The 22304-nt window shown below is 49.3% G+C and overlaps 1 protein-coding gene across 2 annotated transcripts in view; it reads right to left on the bottom strand.

Moving 5' to 3' along the window:
- APOBEC4 (apolipoprotein B mRNA editing enzyme catalytic polypeptide like 4) overlaps window positions 1–15643 on the bottom strand; it is a 55396-nt gene extending 39753 nt beyond the window's left edge. Inside the window, exon 1 of one of the 2 annotated variants that reach the window (XM_088453902.1) lies at window positions 15578–15643. The gene's annotated coding sequence lies outside the window, so the exon portion shown is untranslated. Of the gene's footprint in view, window positions 1–12847; window positions 12916–15577 lie in introns of those variants that run through there. The other variant, XM_088453903.1, reaches the window with a different exon arrangement.
- Window positions 15644–22304: the final 6661 nt, after the last annotated feature.

Below are 22304 nucleotides of genomic sequence, written 5' to 3'. Positions count from 1 at the left end.
AGTAATGGCAAGGGGACGTAGCCTAATGTAAGGAGGGCTGTGCATGCCCCCTGCAAAAAAATAAGAAAATAAAACTATCTGTGATAGTCTGCACGCTACACAGGGGAGCATCGTTTTGCGCCAGGGGCAATTCCCGGGGGGGTGATCAGTGCGGTCCCTCTCCCTCCTCCTATCTGGTGCAGGCAGAGGACACTGCTGTAGTCTCCCTTTACTCACTGCAGCGCAGCACACAGCAGTTTGTGCTGGGCGCTGCTGCCGCTGATAGGAAATCTGCAGACCCGGACCCCACCAGGCCCCTCCAGCAGGCCCGGGTAATAAGTATCGGGAAGGAGCTGATTGTCGGTTAATAGCGGGGGGTGAGGCCGGCCATTGGGGGTGGAGCTGGGGGCGGGGCGGCCATTTTGGGTCACACGCGAATCGCGTCACCGGGCCCCCCGCTGCGGGGATTTCTGTTTTTTTCAGGGGGGAGGTGGGGAGGGTGTGAACTTCCGGGAGGCTTGCCTGCCTTTCCGGGGGGCCGGGAGCGGCACCCGAAAATCGGGAGGCTCCCGGCCAAATCGGGAGGGTAGGCAAGCCTGAGTATATGCCACCCTCTTCTGCCCAAACCACTCCACCAAACGGATTCAGATCCGCTCGCAAGCGCACAGTGCTCGCAAGCGGGTCGATAGTCCGTTGCTACGGGTCTCGCTACAAGACAGGGCGGCTGTCGATGTTGATTGACAGCTCGCCCCATTTTGAAGGCAGGGAGGGGAGATAGGCAAATGCAGGCGTTCCCTTAGGAATGCCTGGCGTTTGAGGGCGGCCCTACTGACATCACTAGTGATGTCAGTAGTGGACTTCCTGCTCTATTAAAGCAGGGAGTCCACTTGGGCTTGCGAGAGCTGAGACCCTACCACAGGGTCTCCTCGCAAGCCCGATGGTCGCGATAATCGCGACGGGCTCCAGGCCGCTTGCAAAAGCTGTGGGTGGTCACCCACAGCTTAGCTAGCCGCCTGAAGAAAAAACATAAAATAAATCCCCATCCTGATTCAGAGCGAGCGCTCGCTAGCAGCGAGCGGCTCTGAATCAGGCCCTAAGTCATACAGTTTGTTGCTGAGGCACTCACTGTGTGCTGCATTACTAGCATAACACCAGTTTACTAATGTTGTGCTTTAAGTGGAATTGACAGCACTGTCTGTTTATCAACATGTAACCTCTTTTTACAAAATAGATCAGTGCAACGCCAATGTACTAATTTATACTGTATGGGCATCATGGTTGGCATTACTGTCTCACAGCACTAGGTCATGAGTTCAATTATTAGTCATGGGCTATCTGTGTAGACTTTGTATGTTCTCCCCATATTTGCATGTATTTCCTCCCACACTCTAAAATCATAATGGTACCTGTAGGTTAATTGGTTGGCTGCTGACAAACCATGAAGCCTAGTATATATCAGGCTTGCCTACCCTCCCGATATGGCCGGGAGCCTCCCAATTTTCCGGTGCCCCTCTCGGCCCCCTGGAAAGGCAGGCAAGCTTCCCGGCATTCCCCAACCCTCCCGACCTCCCCCCAGAATACACTGGGGGGGGGGGGGGGCGGTGACGCGATTCACGCTGAATCGCGTCATCGTTGCCCCGTCCCCTGCTTCACATTTCCCGAAAATAACGGCATTGTGAGGAGGGGTGGGGCCACGATGACACGATCATGTGGCCCCGCCCCTGACTCCGCCCCAACATGTCACATATATTCGGACACGCCCCCCGCTGTTAGCCAACAATCGGCTTCCTCCGGGAAGGAGGGAGGTGGTTGTCGGCATGTATGGTATGTACGTGCATCCATGTGATAGAGAATGCTGATTATAAGTTCCAATGGGGCATGGACTAATGTGAATTACTGATATATTCTCAGTAAAGTGTTATGGAATATGCATGTACTGTACTATATAAATAACTTGATGTTATCACTAGATGTGTTGCATAGGAATAATATAACTGCACACACTGTGTACCTTATTGCAGTGGCGTAACTAGGGCAGGGCGAGCGGGGTGCGAGCCCTGGGTGCCATGGGACAGGCGGCGCGGGGGGGCGCTGCCGGCTACGGTGCCGGGCCGCCCTAGTTAGCCAGTGTAGCACCGACCGCAGTGAGTGCAGTCAGCGCTACACATTTACACAGGACCGGCGCTAGGCTTCCCAGCGCCGGTCCTGTGTTGCACAGCTGAGCCCCTTCCCTCCCCCTGAGCGCTTGCCCAATAGCGCCAGGAGGATGGTGGCAGGTGGGCTCAGACTGTGTTAACACACACATCGCCGCCAGCACGGCAGCGATGTGTGTGTTACTCAGCAGCCAATGAGAGTCAGACAGACTCTCATTGGCTGCTGCTGCTGCTGCACACACATCACTGCCGAGCGGCAGCGATGTGTGTGTGAATCAGCAGCCAATGAGAGTCATATAGACTCTCATTGACTGCTGCGCGCCCACTGCAAGAGCCGGGCTTCCTGCAAGAGCCCGGCCCGGGAGGATGGACGTGCGGACAGCGGCGGGAGCAGGAGCGTGGATACAGGTAAGTATTTTTCTTTTGTTTCATTTTAGTGTGTATTTCGGGGGGGGGGGAGCGCTCTATTACAAAGAAGGAGACTACTACTGGGGGCACTACTGGGGGGGATACTACTGTGGGCACTGCTTCAGGTGGGGGGGACCAGTACTGGGGACTACTACTGGGTGGGGGATACTACTGGGGGCACTGCTTCAGGGGGGGGACCACTACTGGGGACAACTACTGGGGGGGATACTACTGGGGCACTGCCTCGGGGGGGACCACTACTGGGGGGATACTACTGTGGGGAACCACTACAGGGGACTACCACTGGGGGGATACTACTGAGGGCATTGCTTCAAGGGGGACGACTACTGGGGGGGATACTACTGTGGGGAACCACTACAGGGGACTACCACTGGGGGGGATACTACTGTGGGCACTGCATCATGGGGAACCACTACTGGGGACTACCACTGGGGCGGGGATACTACTGTGGGCACTGCATTGTGGGGGACCACTACTGGGGACTACTACAGGGGGCACTGCATCAAGGGGGACTCCTACTGGGGGAACTATATAAAGGGCACTGTATAGGAGGGACTACTACTGGGGGCACTATATAAGGGGCTCACTACTGGGGGCACTGCACAGGGGGGGTCCACTACAGGGGGCACTGAAAAGGGAGAACGACTACAGGGGGCACTGCATAAGGGGGACAACTACTGGGGGCACTGTATAAGGGGCACTGTATATGGGGGATCACTACTGGGGACCTGCATATGAGGGATCACTACTGGGGGCACTGTATAAGGGGAACTAATGGGGGGCTGCATAAGGGGGACCACTACAGGGGGCACTGTGTAAGGGGCACCGCATAAGGGGGACCACTACTGGGGGCCTCTATAAGGGGAACTAATCGGGGCCTGCATAAGGGGGACCACTACTAGGGGCACTGCATAGGGGGGGACTGTATAAGGGGCACTGCATAAAGGTTCAAATGGAAAGGAATGTTCCCAGTGACAAGAAAGGGGTGTGTGTCATGTTGACACGCCCCATTTTCTAGTGGCCACGCCCATTTTTAGCCCGCGCACGCCAGCGGTGCGCGCACATAAGGGGGGGGCTCCATTTTCAAATTTGCCCTGGGCTCCAAATACCCTAGTTACGCCACTGCCTTATTGGGTGTACAAATGAATGCTGGTTGGGCCAGCGGTGATGGAATCTGCACCTGAGAAATAATATAAAACTGTTTATTCAATTATGTATTTTTTTCTTTGGCAAACAGAAAGACTTGTCTATAGCCCTAAGTGTTATTGTGTTTACTAACCACTGGTACACAGACAATGTGCTCTGTGGACAACTTCTCAGATACTATGCAGACACCATCCATTGTAAATAAGCTAGCTTTGATCAAGCTATTGTGTACATTAGACATTCCACTTTATACACATGATCATAGTCAAACCCTGCCATCAGTTAGGAGAAGTAATGACGCAGAGACAGACAGATATAAATGGGTTGCTTGGTTCTTAGTTTAGATTATATTTCCCACCTTTGTTGTGCGCATAGTTTTAAAATCAACAAACAAACCAGTTGGATGCAGACTAGTGTTCCTTATACAGATTTAATACCCTTTGACATGACAAGACTCATTTGAGTATGAGCAGACAGTCCGTACACACTGCCCGATGGACAGATATATCTGCCATCAGCTCTGCAGCACGGCAGACGAGATATGTCTGTGAACGATGTCGTTCACAGACATATCGCTGGTACACACTGGCCGACGGGCAGCAGATATATTGGTCGATCAATTGATTCACATTATAGCGATATATCTGCAGATGATGGCCATTCATACACACTGAACGACCATCATCTGCATGCTGCAGCGGGTTGGGCCTTCCTGGGGGCACAGCCACACCTCCTTCGGGGAAAAAAATCATTTGCGTCACGGAGCTGCGCGCTGGGGAGGGGGCGCTGTGTGCCCCTTAGCCTGGCGCACAGCCAATGGGGTCGCGATCAGCGTGATCGCCCCCCCCCCCCCTTTGGCATAGGAGACTGCTCCGGCTGCTGCTTTAGCAGCCTTGGACAGTCTCCCAGTGCAGCCCAGCACACAGCAGCGTGTGCTGGGCTGCTGTGACCTAAGAGGGAGGGGGAGCGGTGCCAGATCCGGGTAATTAGTACCTGCTCCCCCCCTCTCAGCAGCTCTGTGTACGGGCGATCGGCTGATCGCCCGTACACACTTGCCGATGGACAGATATGTCTGCAGCACAGCCAATGCGATATGTCTGTGAACGACGTCGCTCACAGACATATCGTCTGTACACACTGGCCGACGGGGGTACGATATATTGTCCAATCAATTGATCGGCCAATATATTTGTCAGTGTGTACTAGGGGTGTGCACCGGCCACTTTTCGTGTTTTGTGTTTTGGTTTTGGATCTGGATCTTTCTTCGTGTTTTGGATCTGGATTGGTTTTGCCAAAACCACCCTTCCGTGTTTTGGGTTCTGGGTTTTGGATCTGTATTTTTTTGAAAAAAAGCATAAAAACAGCTAAAATCACAGAATTTGTAGGTTTTTCTGCTCCTATGCTATTATTAACCTCAATAACCTTAATTTCCACTCATTTCCAGTCTATTCTGAACACCTCACACCTCACAATAGTGTTTTTATGTCCAAAAGGTTGCACCGAGTTAGCTGATGACTATGCTAAGCGACACGAGTGGGCGGCACAAACACGTGACCCATCTAGGCATGATACTGCAGTGGCAGACAGGATGGCAGTTTGAAAAACTAGGCCCCAAACTGTACATAATGCAAAGAAAAAAAGAGGTGCAAGATGGAATTGTCCTTGGGCCCTCCCACCCACCCTTATATTGTATAAACAGGACATGCACACTTTAACAAACCAATCATTTCAGCGCCAGGGTCTGCCACACAACTGTGGCTGAAATGATTGGTTCATTTGGGCCCCCACAAAACAAGCTGGCAATTAATCTGTCCCTGCACAAACTGGCTCTACGGAGGCAAGATGTCATCCTCATCCTCCTCATCCACCGATTCCTCACCCTCTTCAGTGTGTACATCCTCATCCTCACAAAGTATTAACTCGTCCCCACTTGAATCCACCACCACAGGTCCCTCTGTACGTTCTGGAGGCTGGTCTCCCTGGAAGAGCTGATAATTCATTTTGATGAACATCATCTTCTCCACATTCTGTGGAAGCAACCTCCTATGCCTTTCGCTGACAAGGTTCCCGGCTGCACTAAACACTCTTTCGGAGTACACACTGGAGGGGGGGCAACTCAGGTAAAATAGAGCCAGTTTGTACAGCGGCCTCCAAATTGCCTCTTTTTCCTGCCAGTACAGGTATGGACTGTCTGACATGCCTACGTGGATGCTGTCACCGATGTAATCCTCCACCATTCTGTCAATGGTGACAGTATCATATGCAGTGACAGTAGACATGTCAGAAATTGTTGCCAGGTCCTTCAGTCCGGACCAGATGTCCAAACTTGGTCCTGCCTGCCCTGCATCACCGCCAGCGGGTTGCTTAGGATACCTAAGTTTTTTCCTGGCAGCCCCAGTTGCGGGAGAAAATGAAGAAGGAGCCGTTGACGTGTCACGTTCCGCTTCAGCTGACAGTGTGTTCACCAGCAGGTCTTTGCACCTCTGCAGGCTTGTGTCGGCCGGAAAGAGAGACACCACATAGGCTTTAAACGTAGGATCAAGCATGGTGGCCAAAATGTAGTGGTCTGATTTCAACAGATTGACCACCCTGGAATCCTGGCAAAGCGAATGAAGGGCTTCATCCACAAGTCCCACATGCCGAGCGGAATCGCTCCTTCTTAGCTCCTCCTTCACTTTCTCCAGCTGCTTCTGCAAAAGCCTGATGAGGGGAATGACCTGACTCAAGCTGGCAGTGTCTGAACTGACTTCACGTGTGGCAAGTTCGAAGGGCTGGAGAACCTTGCACAACACGGAAATCATTCTCCACTGCGCTTGAGTCAGGTGCATACCCCCTCCTTTGCCTATGTCATAGGTGGATGTATAGGCTTGTATGGCCTTTTGCTGCTCCTCCATCCTCTGAAGCATATAGAGGGTTGAGTTCCACCGCGTCACAACCTCTTGCTTCAGGTGATGGCGGGGCAGGTTCAAGAGTGTTTGCTGGCGCTCCAGTCTTCGGCATGCAGTCGCTGAATGGCGAAAGTGGCCAGAAATTTTTCGGGCCACCCAAAGCGTCTCCTGCATGCCCCTGTCGCTTTTCAGAAAATTCTGCACCACCAAGTTTATTATGTGAGCAAAACATGGGACGTGCTGGAATTTGCCCAGATGTAATGCCCGCACAATATTGGTGGTGTTGTCAGATATCACAAATCCCCAGGAGAGTCTAAGTGGGGTAAGCCACTGGGCGATGATTTCCCTCAGTTTCTCTAAGAGGTTGTCGGCGGTGTGCCTCTTACTGAAACCGGTGATACACAGCGTAGCCTGCCTTGTAACGAGCTGGCGTTTCTGAGATGCTGCTACTGGTGACGCTGCTGCTGTTGCTGCGTAAGGTGATACATCTACCCAGTGGGCTGTCACAGTCATATAGTCCTTAGTCTGCCCTGTTCCACTTGTCCACATGTCCGTGGTTAAGTGGACATTGTGTACAACGGCATTTTTCAGGACACTGAGGGCACTTTTTCTGACGTTTCTGTACAGTCTCGGTATCGCCTGCCTAGTGAAGTGGAATCTAGACGGGATTTGGAACCGGGGACACACTACCTCCATCAATTGTCTAAATCCCACTGCATTAATGGCGGATACCGGACGCACGTCTAACACCAACATAGCAGTCAAGGCCTCAGTTATACGTTTTGCTTCAGGATGACTGCTGTCGTACTTCATCCTCCTCGCTAAGGACTGTTGGAGGGTCAATTGTTTAGTAAAAGTAGTGGTGTTCCTACTTCCTCTCTGGGATGATGAACGACTCCCAGCAGCAGCAACAGCAGCAGCAGCGGCAGCAGTAGGCGTAGCAATGCAGGATCCTCCGGAGGAATCCTGGATAGGAGAGTCAGTCATGCCAGTGACATGGCCTGCAGGACTACTTCCGATCCTGACTAAAGAGGAAATTGACGAGGAGGGAGTTGACGGTGCGGTTTGCAGGCGCTTGGATACAACAGGACAACGGGATTTAGGTGTCCCTGGACTGCTTACGGTCTTAGCCAAAGTTTCTGAACTTGACAGCAACTTTTTATGAACGCGCTGCAGGTGCCGTATAAGGGAGGATGTTCCTAGGTGGCTGACGTCCCTACCCCTACTTATTTCACCTTTACATATGGTACATATGGCAAGACAGTTGTTGTCCGCATTTGGATAGAAATATTGCCAGACCAAAGAGGTGGAATGTTTGGTCTTCTGCCCAGGCATGACCGTGATGGGCTTTTTCATCCCACGGACAACAACTGTCTCCCCCGGAGCCTGATTTAAACAAACCACATCACCATCAGAATCCTCCTCGCCAACTTCCTCCTCAGCGCCAGCTACACCAGTATCCTCATCCTGTTGTACTTCAACAGTGACATCTTCAATTGGCATATCAGCAAGTGGACTGTGGGTGCTCCTTTCAGCACTTGCAGGGGGCGTGCAAATGGTGGAAAGAGCCACCTCTTCCCGTCCAGTGCTGGGAAGGTCAGGCATCGCAACCACCACCACACTTGAACTCTCCTTGGGGATTTGTGATATCTTCTTAGAAAGCACAGTTCTTCGCTGTGCTTTTGCCAGCTTAAATCTTTTGATTTTTTTAGTGGGAGGAGGGCTTCCATCGTCATGTGAAGCTGAACCAATAGTCATGAACATACTAGGGATCGACCTTAGCCGTTCCTTGCCACTCCGTGTCGTAAATGGCATATTGGCAAGTTTACGTTTCTCTTCAGCTGATTTAAATGTTTTTTTCAAGGTCATTTTCCTGAACTTTGTCATTTGGGATTGTATGTGCCCTCTATTATGACATTGGGCATCGGCCTTGGCAGACGACGTTGATGGCATGTTATCGTCTATGTCATGACTAGTGGCAGCAGCTTCAGCACTAGGAGGAAGTGGTTCTTGATCTTTCTCTATTTTATTTTTATCGGAGAAAGTTTGGTCCTCCATTTATGTTATATCGATTTGATATATACGTGCGGCTAAACACAGAAAATATTTTTTTATTTTTGCTGGAGAGTAGTGCACTTTGTGGGTTACACCAGCCTTTAAGAAATGAGCCAGCCGGCTCTTTACTTATGGGACACAGGCGCACGCTTGGCGCTGCTCCTTTGTTGATGCACGTGCGGCTACTGCGCACACAATTCACAAACACAGAAAATTATTTTTTTTTTGGTTTGGACTGGAGTGTACTTTGGGGGTTACAGCACCCTTTAACGGTCAAGCCAGCCGGCCCTTTACTTATGACACAGGCGCACGCTTGGCACTACTTTGTTGATGCACGTGCGGCTACTGCGCACACAATTCACAAACACAGAAAATAATTTTTTTTTGGTTTGGACTGGAGTGTACTTTGGGGGTTACAGCACCCTTTAACGGTCAAGCCAGCCGGCCCTTTACTTATGACACAGGCGCACGCTTGGCACTACTTTGTTGATGCACGTGCGGCTACTGCGCACACAATTCACAAACACAGAAAATAATTTTTTTTTTGGTTTGGACTGGAGTGTACTTTGGGGGTTACAGCACCCTTTAACGGTCAAGCCAGCCGGCCCTTTACTTATGACACAGGCGCACGCTTGGCACTACTTTGTTGATGCACGTGCGGCTACTGCGCACACAATTCACAAACACAGAAAATCATTTTTTTTTTGGTTTGGACTGGAGTGTACTTTGGGGGTTACAGCACCCTTTAACGGTCAAGCCAGCCGGCCCTTTACTTATGACACAGGCGCACGCTTGGCACTACTTTGTTGATGCACGTGCGGCTACTGCGCACACAATTCACAAACACAGAAAATCATTTTTTTTTTGGTTTGGACTGGAGTGTACTTTGGGGGTTACAGCACCCTTTAACGGTCAAGCCAGCCGGCCCTTTACTTATGACAGAGGCGCACGCTTGGCACTACTTTGTTGATGCACGTGCGGCTACTGCGCACACAATTCACAAACACAGAAAATTATTTTTTTTTTGGTTTGGACTGGAGTGTACTTTAGGGGTTACAGCACCCTTTAACGGTCAAGCCAGCCGGCCCTTTACTTATGACACAGGCGCACGCTTGGCACTACTTTGTTGATGCACGTGCGGCTACTGCGCACACAATTCACAAACACAGAAAATTATTTTTTTTTTGGTTTGGACTGGAGTGTACTTTGGGGGTTACAGCACCCTTTAACGGTCAAGCCAGCCGGCCCTTTACTTATGACACAGGCGCACGCTTGGCACTACTTTGTTGATGCACGTGCGGCTACTGCGCACACAATTCACAAACACAGAAAATCATTTTTTTTTTGGTTTGGACTGGAGTGTACTTTGGGGGTTACAGCACCCTTTAACGGTCAAGCCAGCCGGCCCTTTACTTATGACACAGGCGCACGCTTGGCACTACTTTGTTGATGCACGTGCGGCTACTGCGCACACAATTCACAAACACAGAAAATTTTTTTTTTTTGGTTTGGACTGGAGTGTACTTTGGGGGTTACAGCACCCTTTAACGGTCAAGCCAGCCGGCCCTTTACTTATGACACAGGCGCACGCTTGGCACTACTTTGTTGATGCACGTGCGGCTACTGCGCACACAATTCACAAACACAAAAAAAATATTATTTTTTTAGCACTTGGGGGGAGCACCCCTGATGGACAGAGCACCCCCTGGACAACACTACAGCACCCCTTTAGGACTGGGACACTGCACAGGACTTTGGAGTGGACACAGCCCCTATGGACAACTGACTGCACAACACAGTCCAGCCAGCCCCTATGGACTTTGAAGTAGTGGACACAGCCCCTATTAACAACAGCAGCACAGCACAACACAGCCAGCCCCTATGGACTTTGAAGTAGTGGACAACAGCAGCACTACACTACACTACACTACACAGCCCAGCCAGCCCTAACTCCCACCCTCCCTCTTCACTGTCCACAGCCGAGTGAGAAAATGGCGCCGACGCGGGTACCTTATATAGGATCCAAAACCCGCGAGACTCGGAAGGTGGGAAGATGACGTTTTGCCTCGATTTCAGAATCCGAGTCAGGCGGGAAAAGTCGAGCCTGACTCAGATCGGACTCGGATCGGGGGGGCTTGGGGGGGTTCGGATTTCAGAAATCCGAACCCGCTCACCCCTAGTGTGTACCCAGTATTAGACTACATGGGACCCTAGGCAAGATTCTTGTATTCCCCCCCCCCCCCCCCCCCATTCACTAATACTGTATGGGAAAGCTTCAACTGCCTTCAACATAGATCAAAGTTTGCAAATAGAATACAGTAGTTACCACCGGCAGCACTCATGGATATTTCAATCACATATTAAAGAAATAAACACGTGACGTTACACAGCGATGCCTTTTCAACGTTTCAATTCCACTCAAGAATTTTTACGGAAATTCTTGAGTGGAATTGAAACGTTGGAAAGGCATCGCTGTGTAGTGTGTTTATTTATTTAATGTGTGATTGAAAGACCTGTGAGTGCCGCCGGTGGTAACTATTCTATTTATATATAATATCAAACACAATGAGACGGCACTCACAGGACCTTGTAATATAAATTAAGTACAACAATGTGTCACTCATATAAAGATCTCCATCTATTTTTGCCTTCTTACACAGGTTAGTGTCTAAAGGTGCGTACACACTAGACGATGCGATATCGTGAGCGATTTCCCTTTACCTCTCCCTGGCAGCTCCCCTGCACTCAAGGACACGATATGGTGCTAAAAAGTGTGCAATCTGACCAACGATCTATCGTGCGTCCTTACCGATTTCCAGTGCGTCGTGTACGAGATTGGCAGATCTTACATGCGATGTACGACCCGCAGGTACACGCATCGGCTTCGTGATCATGAGTGGACACTCGCGGCTTAGACATATTTTACACAATTTGTCGTTCCGATACATTGTAATTGGGCGAATTGTGCAAAATATTGTCTGTGTGTACGCACCTTAAGTCTCAAACAGCATCTGCATGTACTGCCAGTGCCAGTGTCCAGGGAACCTGTACATTGTCATTTTGTCACATTAGCAATGTGAATAAGATGCATATTTTGTGATAAAGGCTATGGCAAGACGCATGATGAGGCTAGTCACAAGGTCTGTGGCGTGGATACAGAACTATTTGGAATAATGTGAGGATAGGTGTACGTGAACACATCTGCAGTGTTATGGGTGCTGTAGTAAGTGCACCATGAAGCTGTAATCCTGCTCTGAGTACAGGTGCAAATATTAGGCCTTATTTCATGCTTCCTGTCATCTACTGTACTCTTCACTGACACTTAAATATATACAAGTTACCTTGGGGCTTTTCATGTCTGCAGTGGCAATTTTCTTCTTTTTTCTATGAACTGAGGGCCTGATTCAGACCCGCTCGCGAGCGCTGAGCGCTCACAAGCGGTCGATGTTGGCCCAGTGCGCATGCGCACGAGGGAGCCGGCTCCGTCTCGCGCATGCGCGAGACCAGGATATCGATGGCCAAGCCGTCGCTCCGGGTCTCACTACAAAGGGGGCGTGCTGTCGATTGTGAGTGACAGCACTACCCCTTTGGTGGGCATGCCGGGGGCGTGGCTGCCCAGATGGAGGTGTTCCCATGGGAACGCCTACCGTCTGGGGCCAGCCCCACTGACATCACAAGAATATTAGACGTCACCTAAAAATTCTGTGACCTTTCTAAGAACAATGCCTGCAGTGTGCCTATTCTCATCATTACCTCCAGGGTGATTTATAATATACTTCTAATTACAGTAGGGTACACACAGACCTATTACATGCACAATAAAATATGTATGGCTCTTAACAAGCTCTGCCAGCTACAGTACTTTATCACAGACTAAATTACAAATGTAAACCTAGTCTGATATATTAAGAACCCGTCATCTGCATGACAGTCAGTGTTTGTGGTTAATAGTGCTCTGATATACAGAAAATTATTATCCTTTATCCTTTACAATGAAAGTATAACCATAAGAATAGTATTACTAAAGACAATACCACGATTGTAAATATAATATGTATATATATATATATATATATATATATATATATATATATACACACACATACATGTCCCACATTACCTTGCATCTATGTACTGGTAGTGCCACAGTATTGTCCTCTGTTCTAATAACATGTAAAATAATGACACATTGCTTACCATGTACTGTATGCTCTGGAAGGAGTGCTTAGCATGTACTGTATGCTCTGGAAGGAGTGCTTAGCATGTACTGTATGCTCTGGAAGGAGTGCTTAGCATGTACTGTATGCTCTGGAAGGAGTGCTTAGCATGTACTGTATGCTCTGGAAGGAGTGGATTCTAGTTTCTTGTGATGATTTTCCTGTTGGTGGATCAGACAATTTCCTGTATAAATGTATGTACAATACAAAGTGGTTGCTAAGCCATTTGCCTGTAGAGTGCAGTGTGTGCTGCCGGGGTGTGGCATAATTGCCTTATTATAACAGATTTGTTACTACAACATTCCATGCCTATTGTAACTGAATACTGAGACATGCAAATGTTCCAGCTCCCATCATTTCCTACCTGTTCAAACCAGCAGAACTGTGCAAATCACCCACGCATTAGCATCAGCATAACTTTGTTTATTTCTTTAGTAGATCACAGCACAATGTCACATGTCAAGCTTCTATGTGGATGGAGGTGTATTCATCATATTATCAACTCCAGTGACGTCCTCTAAAATCTGCATTTCAGTCTCTCATGGGTCTAAAAATGCTTTAGTTTTGTTGACTTTGAAGTGCTCCATGATATTTACTCAGACAGAATTGACTGCAAATTGACTTTACTTAATGGGGCCCCAGAGCCGGACTGCCCATCTGGCACTTCTGGCAAATGCCAGAAGGGCCAATGGCCAGATGGGCCAGTCCGGAGTTAAACCCTGACCAAGCAGCTCTGCCTCCCAGCGTTCTGGTCGGCCAAGATCAGGGCCGAACTGGGACTAAAAATAGACCCTGTGTTAAGGAACGGGTATTATCTTTTATTGGAATAGTCCTGCAACAGCCTTGAGGGCTGCAACACTTGGCTAGCTGCGGCCGTGGAGCAGCCTTGAGGGGTTGTAAGTCTTTGACTAATCGGGGCCCGAGGGTAGTGAGACAACATGCAGCCTTTAGGCCGTGAAGCAGCCTTTGTAGCTGGAAAGCCTTGGCTTTTTGTGGCCTGTGGGCCGTAGAACAAGATGCGGCATTTGGGCCGTGTACCAGCCTTGTCAGACTATGGCCTGTGGACCGTAGAACAAGATGTGGCCTTTGGACCGTGTAGCAGCCTAGGCAGGCTGTGGCCTGTGGGCAGTGCCAGATTATATGAAACGTGCACTGTCAGCTCCCTACGGTCCAAAGGCCACATATATGAAAAGTGCACTGTCAGCTCCCTACGCTCTTCACTTATATGAAACGTGCACTGTCAGCTATTTTATTGACCATTGAATAAAAAATAAAATAACACACAAACTATTGTTGCACCCATCCCCTCATCTGTATGTAAAGTCATGTGCCCGGACCAATTCCTCTTCTGCATATCAATTCTTGCGCCAGTCTAATATATTAATCCTATCCCTGTTGGTGATGCTGCACTTTCACTCAGGGGGGTATTGAGTTTTGGAGTTTACCAACCTAGATATAATATGGTAGAGGAGTCAGTAGATCAGATGTCTGCTCACAGCACACAAAGAAATGCTCCTCCTCCATGTCCCTCCCTCCCAGCACCCGTCTGAAAGTCTCCCTACAGGTGGAATAGCTGCCTGTCACTGTCTGACCAGTGTTATTCTGTGACAGGCAGCTTAGTGTGCAGACAGTGCAGGGCAGGAGTGCAGAGAATGAACACCAGCACTGCCACTGTCCCCTTTTGATCAGCAGTGTGCATAGATGTAACTAGACACAAACGCTGAAATACCCCCACTATAATTTTCAATCCGATATAACCCTCCCTCACCAACTGAAATACCCCCACTATCACTTATCAACCTCATACCCCGTAATGAAATAACCCTCATTCACCAACTGAAATGGGAAGCAATCGGGAAGCCGACTGCCTATATACCGGCAGCCGGCTTCCCGACTGTCTTATCCCGGCAAGGGTGAAATGCCGGGCGTCTAGATGTAGACGCTCGCATTTCCCCGACGCCGGGAGACCGGCGCCCGGCATCACGATTGTAGTAATGCCGGGCGCCGCGAGCGGACAGCCGCGGGGGGGGGAGGGTTAGGTTTAGGGCTCCTGGGGGGGACTTAGGGTTAGGCACCCCCCCGGGAGGGTTAGGGTTCGGCTAGGGGGAGGGAGGGTTAGAGTTAGGCACCCCCGGGGGGGACTCAGGGTTAGGCACCCCCCCGGGGGACTTTGGTTTAGGTAGCGGGGAAGGGGGTTGTTAGGGTTAGGCACTTAGAGGGGGGATTAGGGTTAGGCACTTGGGGGGAGAGTTAGGGTTAGGCACCCCTAAGGAGGGTTAGGGTTAGGGGGGTTAGGTTAGTGGATACTTACCTATCCACGGTCGGGATTTCCAGCGTTGTCGGGCTTCTGCTGCGTCGCACTCTGCTCCTGTCGGGCTGCCACTGACGGGATTTCATACCCATTCCAACTGAAATACCCCTTACTATTACTTATCAACCCCCTCCTCACAAATAAAACAACTCTCTCTCACAACTACTCACTGACCTCATAACTGACCAATTAACATATCCTCCACTCATCATCACCATACGTCATCCACTGAAATTCCCCTCACTCACTATTATGCTTTGTTCCCATAACTGACACATAAATACCCTTTCCAAAATCTGACAAACAAAGAAAACAAAGCAACAAAAGAGAAATTGTATAACATTTTTATTTCTTGTATTAAATTGTCCTACCTCTCAACAGACCCACTGCTATGCTTACCTCCTTGTGCCAGCTGGTATTATTTAGAAGCTTCTTCTCAGTCTGAGGCTGTTGCTGTATTCCAACACTGGGAGACCATTCTATGGGGGTTCACAAAAAAACAAAAATAGCGCATATATATATTATATAATAAATAATATTAAATATTTATGTATACATACTCACCCATACATGTAAAGAGAATATATGTTATTATTGCAATAGTAATGTTAGTATAAGGGCTATTTATCCAACTATTTATTTATTTATTTATTAACAGTTTCTTATATAGCGCAGCATATTCCGCTTTACAATTGTCAACATTGATAGAACAAAACTGGGTAATAACAGACAGATATATAGGTAGGAAGGCCCTGCTCGCAAGCTTACAATCTATAGGGAAATGGGCAGTAATACACAAGGATAGGTGCTATATATTGCATCTTGGTCCAGCCACAATGCACAGTTTCTTGGTTGGCTGCATGATCCAGTCACACAGGAATGTCGGCCAAATGTCATGAGGATGTGAGAGAAAGACGATGTTTGAGGTTGTGTGTGGACTGTAAAAGGGAATGTAATTAGATATGGAAACTATGAAGGTTGTGTGGGCGGTTCTGGGATCTGATAAGCTTGCCTGAAGAGGTGAGTTTTCAGGGATCGCTTGAAGGATTGGAGACTAGAGGAAAGTCGTATTTTGCGTGGTAGGGCATTCCATAGAGTGGGTGCAGCCCTAAGAAAGTCCTGTAACCGTGAGTAAAACCCCAAACATTTTAAAGAGAAAGTAAATGGGGTTAATTATTTATTCTGACTACAACCCCAATTTACATTCTCTATAAGTTATTTTGAGGTTAATATATTTAGATATTTTTTATACTAACATTACTATTGCAGTCATAATAAATAGTACAGTTAGAATATTCTTTCCATCCCACAAGGAAATCCAACATGATGGGCGGTTGCTGTGTGGGGAATGCATACGGAGCTATTCAATTAATCACATTTCCCCACATAGAACATCATGGGTTATCACGCGCTAACCTATATATTCCATGCAAAGTGCAGGAACCTATAGGTTTCCCCACACGTTAAAGTACATTTTAATGCATATTTTTTCCTTTCAGGTTCTGAGGTTACGAGGAAAAATCCACTCTCTGGGGCTTAGCGTGTGGGGTTCCCGCAGTTAAATGAATCTGGCAATGCATTCAATTAGCTGCAGGGTATACACTGCGTTTTATTGAATCTCCCCCTTACATTTTTTTTATTTTGTCTTATCTTATGTCCTTACATATGTCTGTATGTGCCTCTCTGCGTTTGTATGTTCTGTATTGTTTTTTTCATCCCCAATTTCTGTATACTGTATCTGGCTCTAAGCCCTCCTTCTGTATATATGCTCTGCATTATGCTTTCCCCTCCCTTATATAGTCATTATTGTGTGAGGGGCGGGTGCAGTGCAATGCCTGCTGCCGTGCAGGTGTACGTCTGTTACTTACCTTGCGTCGCACCCTCTCACCTTCAGGCCGTGTGTTGAGCAGACGGTCCTGGAACCTCCGAATAGAACACGGACACGATGACCTAGGGGGAAGGAGACGAGGTGAGTACCGTCCTTCCTCACGTCGACCGACGCGCCCTATCGAACCGGGGGATAAATTCAGGTTTTAAGTGAAGATCATCATTGGCACTTTTGGCCTCAGATCCCGAATTTTCACCTATCGGTCCTCACGCACCAGGTGAAGATCCGTCCTTGCACCGGGTTGCAAGGTTCACCGTCCGCCCAGAAGGAAGGAGAGATAGATAGTGACAAACAAACAGGGAGAGACAGTACACACAGATATTTCTCACCGTGTCCACTCTTGCTCTTCGTCCGCTCACTCGCCTACAGGTCCCTGTAAGGAGATACACAACACAGCCGTGCAGGGCCTAAACCTATGTCAAGCAACTACACATACTAAACGGCATCACCCTCAACCTACGGTGTGTGTAGTGCGACAGATATAACAACAACTAAACTTTTGCCCTGCACGGAACACCAATCACAGACCAAATATACAAGAGCAAAACACGGTACTGTCTCTTTAAATGTCTGCTACCTACCTAGAGCTGGCCAGCTCCTCTTCTCTGTGACTGGGGAAACCACTACCTCATGGGTGGAAGCCGTACAGCTCTCCACCACTGCTCACACCTCTAATCATCTATGCGGGGGCTACCTTTCTATATGAGGGGCACACCTAATGGGCTCAGGGCCCTGGACCTAACGCCCAGGGTCTTACATGCGGCTCAGGCCTAGGTGCCTGCCAAACGGTGGTAGGTAGTGGTCTGGACCTAATGGCCAGATCACTTATTATGGGGCTCAGGCCTATTTGCCTGCCTATCTGTGGGGCTCATATATAGGGCCTAGTGCCCTCCTGTATGGGTACAGGCCTATGCCTGATTTATGGCCACGGGCCTGGTGCCCGCCTACTTTATTGGGTAGTGACCTGGGCCTAGTACCCAGGCCACTTATACCTAATTAAGAGGGGATCCTTTTTGGGGCCTAATGCCCGCTAAAGTGCCCCGGGCCTTGTGCCCGACTAATTGCCCACGGGCCTAGTGCCCGACAATGCTCCACGGGCCTAGCGCCCGACAACCCCGGTGGTCTAGGGAGGGGGGTATATGGTGGGCCTCACGGAGGGCCTACCTGCTACGTTGGAAGAGGCTGCGGGGGGGAACTTCGTGACGCTCTTTTACTTTCCTCCCCCGCAGTCCTCTCCGGTCCTCAGCCACATTCTTCGGCCGCTGGCCCGTCCTGGCCAGTGGCGCCGCCTCTTCTTCCTTTCTTCCAGCCGGCGCCGCCTGTCTTCTTCTTTCTTGACAGCGGCGTCTTCTGGCCTTTTCCGCGGCCGCCGCCCCTGTTGCCGCACCGATCTTCCGCTCTTGCCTCCCTCCAAGTATGATTTTCCATTATTGTGTCCCTCCTCCTTGTATGTATAGCCACCCCCCAGTCTGTATATAGATTATTGTGCCCCTCCTTATAGTCTGTATATAGTTTATTGCTTCATACACCCCCCACCCCCCCAGATGTTTTTTTGCTCCAGCCCCCAGTTATTAACTTACCTGCTCTCTATTCATGCTCTGCTTGGCAGCTCGGTTCTTCCTCTAGTGTCACCCCTTACAGACGCTGGTCTGGTCTACACTCTCCTGAGCTCAGCTCCTTGCATCTCCTCCACTGAGTGTGCATGACGTCCGCGATGTGTTTCCACAGACCGGTGGGTGCCGCACTGCTGCTCAGCTGCTGCATCCAAGAATAGCAGGCTTAGCAGCACGAGCGCCAAAGGTATGTGGAGGCGCACTATTCAGTCACGAATCACTGCCTCCCGAGCAATGGTGTGTGGCTGTGGTGTCATCTACATGGGTTGTCCCAGTCCCATTGTTATGGCCCCGGCAAGGTGCAGATAGGACAGTGCACCATCTCCACCATGCGTGCGACACTGGTGGTGATGATAGGAAAATATTTTTTTTCCTTGTCAACACTCTCCCCGGCGGGCCGATGCTTTTTGCTGGTGTGGGCTTATTTACATGGGAGGCCTGGAGCTGCAGCTCCATCTGCCCCATTGTTAATCCGGCCCTGGCTGTGGGCCGTAAAACAAGATGCGACCTTTGGACTGTGTAGCAGCTTTGGCTGCGGTGGTCTGATGGAGGACCTGTGCCGCCAGGTTGACACTAGCGGTGGTACGCAGGATTGTGTACTTTTGACGCTGGATTGCGGCCTGTGCCGTCGGGTTGATACAAGCAGTGGTATGCTGGATTGCGTACTTTGGACGCTGGATTGCGGCCTGTGCCGCCGGGTTGATACAAGCAGCTGGACGTTGAACTGTGCACTCTGGACACTGAGCGCTGTCCGTGCCACCTGGATGACACAAAGAGCAGAGCGTGGATATGCGGACCGTGCCGCCTAGATGACACAAATGGCAGGTAACAAAAGCAGACAGGAGGATTGGGAACTCGACTGGATACCAGGAGACAACACCACAACTAGAAACAGGTGAAATGCTATCACCAACAACGGAATAGCCTTTGCACCAGCAGGAAATAGCCACAGGAGCTAATCCAGGACAGAACAGGATTGATGGACTGCTGATGGGGAGGAGTTCAGCGAACGGCGATGTTTCTCCGCAGACTTGGAATAGATGAGGACGTCAAATAAATAGACCACTGCAAAGACTCCCAGAAAATCCCTTAACACCTCATTAATAAAATCTTGAAAGATGGCTGGGGCGTTGGAGAGGCCAAACGGCATAACAAGATACTCTAAATGTCCAGAATGGGTGTTAAATACCGTCTTCCACTCATCTCCTTCTCTGATGCGAATGAGGTTATAGGTGCATCTAAGATCAATCTATGAAAAAATGGAAGCCTCACGCAGTTGGTCAAAGAGAACAGAGATGAGTGGCAAGGGATACGCATTCTTGATTGTAATCTTATTCAGTCCACGAAAGTCAATACAGGGTCAGAGTGATCCATCCTTCTTCTGGACAAAGAAAAAAAACCCGCTCCTACTGGGGATTTAAAAGGACGAATGAATCCCTTGCCTCTTGAATACATTCCTGCAAGGCTTTATCCTCTAGGATGGACCAATTTGTCCTTTGGAAGCCTGGTACCCGGTAACCAATCAACGGCACAATCAAATGATCGGTGAGGTGGAAGGACGTCATCTTTTTTCTTTGAAAACTCTTTGGCTAAGTCATGATAAGGAGCAGGAATGGATGACGGTTCAGACGAGATGGCAGCAGCAAGACAAATGTGGCGAGAGAGGCACTGTGAGAAGCAAGCAGATCCCCACTTGAGAATTTCTCCGATTTGCCATTGGATCACAGGGTTATGCCTTTTCCAACACTACTGGAGCCAGCGGGCATTTTAGTAGGAGGAACAACAACTCTTCCAGATGCAGAGCCCCAATGGATAATTGTAATTGATGAGTCCGAAAGGCAACTGGAACTTTAGAAAGACTTTCCCCATCTAGACCAATAACTGACACAGGACTGGATAAGGACTCAGCATTCAGGCCCAAAGTCCTGAAAAAATAAAGGTCCATAAAATTATCCACAGCACCGCTATCCACGAAGGCAGGGATGGAAATTTGAGTATTGGGCAAATTGATCACTGTGGTGATAAGGACAACATTTTAAGGGGAGATGGATGCAAGGCCTAGATGTACCTCCCCTAGCTCATCTAGACCTTTTCCCGACTTTACTGGGCAAAGTTGGGCCAAAAGTCATTTACCGCCACAGTAGAGGCAAAGACCCTATGTTTCTCTTCGGCCGGAAGATGAAACGCTCCCAGTTGCATAGGTTCTTCAGACTCAGGTGAAGTCATCCATACCGGAGATCGCGGAGGCAGAGAAGGCAGATTCTTTTCTACTCTGTGCTCCCGAAGTCGCCGGTCAATATGAATGGCCAAACTCATGAGGTCATCTAAGGAGTCCGAAGAAGGATGTTGGACTAGGATATCCTTTATTTAATCAGACAGTCCTAAACTAAACTGGATTTGTAAGACTGGGTCATTCCAACCCACATCAACGGCCCATTTCCAGAATTCCATACAATAGTTGCTCTGTTCTCCTGTTTCAAGGACCTGAAACTCACCTCCACCATAGCTGCTTTATCGGGGTCATCGTACAGTAGACCCAATGCAGCAAAAAAGGAGTCCACAGTCTGTAATGTCCTACTAGTGGAGGGAAGACCAAAGGTCTAAGTCTGAGGGTCTCCTTGAAATTATGATTCCAACTTGTTGGACCTGCAAACCCGAGGATCTGGGCAGGAGCTTAAAATAGTTGCTCTGTTCTCCTGTTTCAAAGACCCGAGACTCGCCTCCACCATAGCTGCTTTATCGGGGTCATCGTACAGTAGACCCAATGCAGCAAAAAAGGAGTCCACAGTCTGTAATGTCCTACTAGTGGAGGGAAGACCAAAGGTCTAAGTCTGAGGGTCTCCTTGAAATTATGATTCCAACTTGTTGGACCTGCAAACCCGAGGATCTGGGCAGGAGCTTAAAATAGAGTTTGCAACTCTCCTTGAAATTCAAGAAATCCTTCCGTTTCCCTGAAAACTGGTTAAGCAGATTAAGCTTAGGTTCAAGCACTGAAGGGACTGGGGCACCTCGAGTCTCCTCAACACGAAGAGAAAGCTCCTGCACTTTCTGAGTTAATGCCTGAATCTGTGCAGCCAGAATTTGAGCAGGATTTTGTGAGGGATCCATGCTTGAAAATGAAGAATACCCTAATATGACTAAAGTCTCTGTTTAGTGGCCAATGATAATGTTAAGGAACGAGTATTATCTTTTATTGGAATAGTCAGCAACAGCCTTGAGGGCTGGAGCACTCAGTGGCTCGTAGAACAAGGCAGGCTGTGGCTCGTAGAACAAGATGCAATCTTTGGGCCGTGATCAGCCTTGGCAGGCTGTGGCCTGTGGGTCGTAGAACAAGATGCAGCCTTTGGGCCGTGTAGCAGCCTTGGCAGGTTGTGGCCTGTAGGCCGTAACACAAGATGCGGCCTTTGGGGCGTGTAGCAGCATTGGCAGGCTGTGACCTGTGGACCGTAGAACAAGAAGCGGCCTTTGGGCCGTGTGGCAGCTTTGGCTGCGGTTGTCTGATGAAGGACCTGTGCCGCTGGTTTGACACTGGCGGTGGTACGCAGGATTGTGTACTTTCGACGCTGGATTGCGGCCTGTGCCGCCGGGTTGACACAAGTGGTGGTACGCTGAATTGCGGCCTGTG

The sequence above is a fragment of the Taudactylus pleione genome, unplaced genomic scaffold (assembly GCF_031769625.1).
Source record: "Taudactylus pleione unplaced genomic scaffold, aTauple2 ptg000602l, whole genome shotgun sequence".
Lineage (NCBI taxonomy): Eukaryota > Metazoa > Chordata > Amphibia > Anura > Myobatrachidae > Taudactylus > Taudactylus pleione.
The sequence above is the reverse complement of the archived record's forward strand: the minus strand, read 5'-3'. Positions and strand labels throughout refer to the sequence as shown.